At 63.8% G+C, this 5,868-nt stretch overlaps 1 long non-coding RNA gene across 1 annotated transcript; it reads left to right on the top strand.

The window, feature by feature from the left end:
* The first annotated feature begins 33 nt into the window (after window positions 1–33).
* On the top strand, window positions 34–1,522 carry LOC125613731. The gene is made up of 2 exons (XR_007344290.1): window positions 34–327; window positions 461–1,522. It is a non-coding gene; the product is annotated as an uncharacterized LOC125613731 (long non-coding RNA).
* The last annotated feature ends 4,346 nt before the right edge of the window (window positions 1,523–5,868 follow it).

The raw sequence follows: 5,868 nt of genomic DNA, 5'->3' as shown, positions 1-5,868 counted from the left end.
TATACCGGGTTATTTTTAACCGGCGGCCGCAGGAAGCCCTGCTTGGCCCGTTTCCTGCCGCGGAGGCCGGAGGCCGGGAGCCGAGAACAACAGCCGGGTCCCTCCAGCCCTGAAGGGGCCGTCACAGCCGCGGGCCCAGGACCCAGGACACCCGCCCGTCTCCCAGGCTGGACCCGCGCCAGGTCCGTCCCCAGGTGGAAGGAGGGGGGTCCCCTCCCCAAGAAGGACCCAGGATGTGTCTCGAGGCTGGATTTTGGGGGGAAGGAAAGCCTCTTTGTTTTCCTGAGTGTGACCCAGACCAAGGTGACGGCATTTCCCAGGTTCCAGGTGACGCACCCCAGTTCCACCCCAGGACGAGACCCTGGTCCTCCCCTCCCCCAGCCCTGGCCATGGGAGGGGCCCCTCCTGCCAGCACCGTCCTCCAGGGTCCCCCGAGGGTCAGAGTTCTCTCTCCCCACAGGGAGCCCCCGGTCCCCTCCGCTCTGACGCCCTCATGGTCCCCAGGACCGCGGAGGGACGCCTGAGGCCCTGACCTACCCGGGCCCAGAGTCCCAGCCTGGGGACTGTCACTGCCTCCTGGCAGGACTGCGTGGGACCCACCCAGGGAGCACCTTCCGCGGAGGGTGACAGGGCCTCGGGCCAGACACTCCCCCCAAATCATGGAGGCCAGCCAAATGACGTGGCCAAATGTCCCCTGGGGTGCAGGGCTGTCCCCAGGGGGAACGCAGGTGGATGTCTTTGGGGAGTGGACAAGATCCCCTCCAAAGCACAAAGGAGACTCGGAAACGGGTGACCCGGGAGGGGCCACAGCAGCAATCGGAGAGACTGTGGCCCAAGAAGGGGGCATGAGGGTCCCCTGTCCTTGGCACAGAAGCGGGGCCCGGCTGGGTTTGGCCCCGTCATCTTGAACCAGGGACTGGGGACAGGTCCTCCCCCCAGCCTCAGTCTCCCCATCTCCTACGGGGGACAGGGCCCTGCCGAGGGGACACTGGGGCTGTCATCGGACGTGGGCAGCAGCCCCGAGGGTTTTCCCTTGGTGGCCCCAGGCTGGTCCGTGGGGAGCCAGGTGGGGACCCGTCCCGAGTTCCCAGGAGGGACACATCAGCATCCATCCCCAGGAGAAGGGAAGAGGCTGGAGGGAGCCTCCACGGAGGCCAGCCTCCTCCTCCTCCTCCTCCGCCAGGCACAGAAAACACCAATGGCTGTCCTGCCGGGTCACACTTCCAGGTGGCAGGTGACGCTCACGGTGACGAAGATAACCTCTCCTTCGCTCAGGGAGGTCGCAGGAGGAGGGCAGCGAGCACCTGTATGGCGGCTTTTCAGCAGCTCTCCTGAGGGACAGTGTGACGCCTTCGCTCACTTAAGTGCACGGTGACGTCCGTCTGTCTGCCCTGAGCTCCCGCTGCCACGGAGGGTTCTAGAACATTTTTGTTGCCCCAACAGAAAGCCCACCCCAGCCACCACCCACCAGGACGGTGGCTTTTACATTTTTAATAGATGAAAACTATTAGAGGGAGAATGATCTTTTGTCACATGTGAAGTGTCCCTGAGATTCTGATTTCACACAGTTTCATCGACACGAGGCCACTGTGCGCTCTTGGCTGCGGCTGCCCTGGGCTCCGGAGGCACAGCCGAGAGGCCGAGAGACCGGAGGCTGCAGGGAGCTCCTGGGGCGCACAGGCCGCTCGTCCTCACCGTCTGGTCCTCTGCGGGAGGCGCCGCGGGCGCTGCCGGGAGTCCTGGTCCCCCTGAGCCGTGGGCCTGGCTGGGCTCCCTCCGTCCTGCCCGGGGAGGCCGACCCCCCAGCCTCCGGCTTCGACTGTCCCCCATTCTACCCCCAGAGACGGCTCCAGCTTGGAGCCTGAGTGTCCCTCAAAGGCCCACGCGCTCAAGGCTTGGTCCCCAGCTGCTGGGAGGTGGGACCGTCCAGGGGTGGGACCTAGTGGGAGGCTTTCAGTCCTTGGGGACGAGTCCTTGAAGGGGACAGTGAGGACCCAGCCCCTCCTGTCCTCTCTGCTTCCCTGACGTCGTGAGCTGTGGCTCCGCGTCACCACCTGCTCCTGCTGCCTCACCACAGGCCAGAGCCACAGGGCCAGGGGCCACGGATTGGAACCCCTTAAACTGTGAGGCAGATGAACCTTTTCTCTTTATAAGCTGATGGCCTCGGGTAATTGATCACAGTAACGGCGGCTGCCTGCCACAGAGGCCTTCTGAACATGGCTGGATTGTGTCCGTCTCAGGGTCGGGCCCCTGGACATGGCCTCCGGCCTCTCCCTTCCCTGGCCCCAGCCGTCCTCTCACTATTCCTCAAAGGCACCAGGTCACCTGGAATGCTGTGTCCACTGAGCTGCCGAGTCCAGGCCTCAGAACACTGCCCAGGGTGGCCCGTCCAGATCCTGGCTCAAATGCCATCTCTTCAGAGAGGCCACCTGGGAAGGCGGTGCCTTAGTTCAGCTCTGCTGCCCTTCGGGGTGGACCACTCTCCGTGGTGGGGACGTCCTGGGCTCTGCAGGGCGTCCAGTAGCACCCTGGCCTCAACCCACCCGATGCCAGGAGCAAACCTGTCCCTGGTCACAGCAGCCCAGGCCACCTCGCATGGAGCAAAACCACCTTTGGCGAGAGGCACCTCACTTTCTTTTTCTTTTGGTGGCACTGGGCTTTGCACATGCCAGACCAGCGCTCTGCGCCCACCTACTCCCCGGCCCTTTTTATTCTCTATTGGAGACACGGTTTTCCCGAGTGGCCGAGGCTGGCCTCAAACTTGCGATCCTCCTGCCCCAGACTCCTGAGTCACTGGGATTACAGACGAGCACCACCCACCCGGACAGAGTCACCTCATTTTAGAAAGCAGCTCGATGTCCCACTGTGTGGACACACGCGGCGTCCTGAGCTGCCCACGGTGGCTTCTGGGTTTCCTCACGGTTGGGAATAATGCAGTTTAGATCTGCGCGTGTGACGTGGGGTCTCACGTCACAAAGTCCCCGGACAGAAGTTGGCCAGATTCGGGGGAGACCCAGCATGGGGTGCAGAGGCTTCTTGGGCCAGCACCCCAACACTGGGCTGGACGGTCCCCTGCCGGCTGGGGTGTCCCCTGCAGGAGAGGGGGTTGGGCAGCTTCCCTGGCCCCCTCCCCCTAACGCCAGGAGCTCCCCCTCCCCCCTGTACCAGGAGCTCCCCCTCCCCCAGTGCCGGGAGCTCCCCCTCCCCCAGTGCCGGCACCCCCCAAGGCATGACCACAAAGTCTCCGGACCCTGGTGGGTGGACAGAGCTCAGAGGTGGCCCGTCCCCTCGGCCGTGGCCGCCGACACCCGGGCCTTGGTGGGTCCCGGGAGCGGTGGGGACAGAATCAGAGTCGAGTCCTGCGGCCTGGGGACCATGAGCTTCAAAGAGGGGAAGCGGCCGGATCCCCGAGGACGGGGACTCGAGAGTCCCTTCATGCCACCCACGTCTGTCGGGGTCAGACCAGGCCTGGAACAGAAGCCGGAACCCCCCGGGCTGTCCCTGGTGCTTGGAAGGAAGCCCCTGGAGACCGCCAGGGGGACCCTGGGACGGGGACGTCCCTGGGAGCGCTCACCTGCAGGACGAGGCGCAGGCCACCTCCTCCTGGAAGCTTCCAGAATGTGTCCTGTCTGCCCTCCCTGGTCCCCCCAGCTGTCCCGGGTCTGTTGGCTTCTCCTTCCTGATCAGGCGGGATGGCAGGTCCAGGGAGCCCTGGGAAGGACTGGAGTGGGGTCAGCGGGGCTGAGAGAGGAGGGGGACATTGAAGGCAGGCACTCCCAGCTCTGCCTTCACGTTTGGGTCCCTTAGGGACATTTTAAGACTCATGGTGGGCTGGGGGTGTAGCTCAGAGGCACGAGGGTGATGAAAGAGACCTGTGGTCACCCCACCTTAAGTGCAGTAGACAACCCCAGCAACTGGACGGACCTGTGTCAGGTGCTTCCCAACATGATGCGCAGGGGACACCTGGCCTTGCCCCTGAGGATCCTGCCCAAGAGTCACCACCTAAATTTGGTCTCGAGGAGCCAGAGGGGCAGCCAGCCCAGGGACATTCTGCAAAACAGCGACTTCACCATCTCCAAAAATGTCAGGGTCACAAAGGACCCAGGAGGGCGGGGGGGGGGCGGTCATTTCTAAGTCAGAGCCAGTTAAAAAAGTCAGCCAAGGCAGCCCCTGACCTGAGGGGTCTCGGATGAGAGAAGAGAAGGGGCCGTAAGCCCGGTCAGCTGGGGGGGGGACGGTGGACGGTTGTGAGCTGGGGGCAGGGTCTTCCTGAGACGGTGGCCCACGCCTGTCATCCCAGCACTCAGGAGGCTGAGGCAGGAGGACGGCGGGTTCAAGGCCAGCCTCAGCCACAGCGAGGCCCTGAACAGCTCAGGGAGACCCTGTCTCTAAGTAAAATGCAAGCACCCCCCAGCCCAGGGGCCTCCCCGACCCCGGTGGTGACCGAGACCCACCTATGTATACAGTGGTGCTCAGAACGCCCTGCAGACAGCGGAACCTGCAGGTGCATTTGTGCAGAACTCACCCGCGTCCCCGTCGCTGGGCTTTAGTTCACTTTATTTCTGAATCTCGCGACGCGGCCCGGGCTGATCCTGAGCCCTGCCTCGTCTCCCGAGTGGCCAGGACCCAGGGCCCGTCACCACGGCCACCTGTCTACAGTTGGCGTCTTGACCTGTGGGTGGGCGGATCCTCAGGCCTGGCCGGCTGGCCGGTCCCCCTCGGCTCAGCAGGAGGTGACAGGAGTCACGCCCCGCTCTGTCACCACCGTCACAGTCACCACGGACCTAGGGTTGGCTTGTTTCTGGAATGTTCTGTTGGATAGTTTCCGACCAGGTGACCTCAGGGAACTGGAATCATGAAAAATGAAACTCCACGCCCGGGAGACGACCTCGGCCGAAGGACATTTTGGCCACCCCCAAAGGACATCAGGTCCCCGTGAGCAGCCACTGGTCACAGGGTCCCCCAGCCCCTGTGGCCTCTCCGGTGGCCTCTGTCCCCACTCCACGTTTCCAGGGCCACCCCCCACAGCGTGGACCTGACTTTGTGGCTGAGCAAATGCTCAATTTGCTGTCAGCGGGGCTTGTCCTCTGTGTCCCCACCACGAATGCTCCCCGGCAACGCCTCCCCACAACCCCGGGGGCCTGGGGTGAGGGGGCCGGGGCTTTGGCAGCCTTGGTGGGCCCAGTGGGGACACGTTTTAATTTAAAAGTGGAAAGTGGGGGCTTGCCGTGGGGGCTCCAAGCGGCGGAGGCTGAGCCTCGGCAGGGCGCGGGCCATGCCTGACGGTCCGGGTTGGCCTTCTCGGAGCCCCGGCAGCCGCAGAAGTCCCCAAGCGGAGCCAGGAATAGTTCTGCCTTTTATTTGGAAAAAAAATGACAGGGCGGCCCGGGCTCGCCGCTGGGAGCGTATTTCTGAACAGGACCTGACCGCACGCGGCTGAACGATGCCAGCTGCCTAAACACTCAGCCGGGACCTAAACACAGGTTCCTTTCTGCTCTGTTTGGAGATCTGTCCGACTATTTCTGCACAAAAACAGATTGAAGATCTTGCTGGCTCAGGAAGTCCCGCAGCCGCCAGCTCCGGCCCCTCTTCCCTCTGCCTCCCTGCGTGGACCTCAGGCCCGTCTCCTCCCTGGGGACCTCCCGAGCCGGGCCAGCCATCTGTGGGTCCCCACGTCTGTCCCCAGTCCAGGGACGGGGGAGCCCTGAGGTGGACGGGCTGAGACAGGCGACTCCTGGGGTCAGGGCCAGAAAGAGCCTCGGGCATCACGGGAAGGAAGAGGAGCGTGTTGTCACAGTGGTTGAGCTGAGATTTGAACCTGGGTCCCGGGTATTTGCAAGGCACAAAGTTCAAAGGACGGAGCCACGG

This window comes from Marmota marmota, unplaced genomic scaffold (genome assembly GCF_001458135.2).
Source record: "Marmota marmota marmota unplaced genomic scaffold, marMar, whole genome shotgun sequence".
NCBI lineage: Eukaryota > Metazoa > Chordata > Mammalia > Rodentia > Sciuridae > Marmota > Marmota marmota.
Note: the sequence above shows the minus strand (reverse complement) of the source record. Positions and strands in the feature narration are given on the sequence as shown.